The following is a 1,535-nucleotide window of genomic DNA, read 5'->3' as shown; positions in this document are numbered from 1 at the left end:
TATCCTAGAGTTGACCTTACGGCACAGAAATACAGGCTTCCTCACACCATCAAAAAAACTCATGTAAAAAACAGACCATAATTGGCAAGTATTTAAACCAGACAAATACAGGGAGTTACCCGTCACAGTGCTTTTTCCTCCCATCAGTCTGGCCCAATGCATTTTCTTGCTCGCTTCCCGCTCTGTTGTACGATTTCTGCTGTCACCCCGTGGAGCCACGAAGTGGGTCTCACACCACCCCCCGCCTTCACCCACAACAGCACCGCGGTCTCTGCTGCCCTCTGCTGGCTGCCGGGCAGTACTGCAGGCAGCACCCGCGCGGGCACGGGACCACAACACAGCCATGCACCGAGCAACATGGCTGTGCCACGTGCACCTGACTGCTTACCTGCAGCGTGCGGTGGGGTGCCCGGAGCTGTGAGGCGCCCGGAGCTGTGAGGCACTGCGATGTGAAGGAGCTCGGTTGTCTGGGACAGGACAGGATGGGCAGGTTGGAAGAGCCCATTCAGCAGCTCCTAGTAAAGCCGGTCATGTGCCCCTATGGGTGATCCCGGAGCCGCTCCACACCAGCAACAAAAGCGGTCCATGTTCCCGGGGTGGGAAATAGGCAAGGGGCATCCTGGATTCGAAGTGGGGGGAGAATATCACTGAGCCGGTTGTCCAAGCGCCGACTGCTCACCCACACCTGAGCACCTCGGAGAAACGGGTGCCGCTTACACGCTCTCGGGTGCAAGCACACGGCTGCCTGGAGGACTGAGCACACTAGACAGCGATGGATTAGCTGTACAGAATGGTCAGAACATAGACACGCCACTTCCGCTTTTCAGCACGCATGCATACTACTGCCTGGAGGACTATTCACAATAGAGATTGGCGGATTAGCTGCGCAGAGCGGTCAGAACGTAGGTACACCACTCCCACTTCCCGGCACGCATGTGCGCTACTGCCTGGAGGACTAATCACAATAGAGATTGGCGGATTAGCTGCGCAGAGCGGTCAGAACATAGATCTCAGAAGTGTCTCAAAACAGTATCATTTCCCAGGCTATTTTTGAGCACCGCACCTGCTGTTAATTAAAGCACTACAAGCAGTAAATTCCACACATACACAGCTTACTTCTTATCTAAGGTCACACCGTAAATCTTTGAGAAAAGTCAGCTACGCGCTACCAGGCATGCAATGTTTCCCAACACCTCTGCTAAGTGCTTATAGATGTCTGTTAAAAGAAATCCACTTGATGATGTCATACATTTTTTCTTGCCAGCATCTGTTACATTGTTTTCAAATACTCACATGCTAAAACCCAACTACCGAGCCAACGTAATGATTATGAAAAGAAAGCATGTGAGCAGAAAGCACAGAGACATATTTATGTTCTCATACTCTGACTTGTACCTATTTTAAAGCATTTATTTACAAATGCCTTTCTCCATCTCTAATTTCTATATTTGACTTTTCTAAATGCAATAAAATGCATAGTTTCAGGCCCTAACAAGTCTACACGCAGTCCAAAATTAATTAAAAAGAAGTGTCCA

Source organism: Numida meleagris, chromosome 19 (genome assembly GCF_002078875.1).
Source record: "Numida meleagris isolate 19003 breed g44 Domestic line chromosome 19, NumMel1.0, whole genome shotgun sequence".
Taxonomy (NCBI): Eukaryota; Metazoa; Chordata; class Aves; order Galliformes; family Numididae; genus Numida; species Numida meleagris.
Note: the sequence above shows the minus strand (reverse complement) of the source record.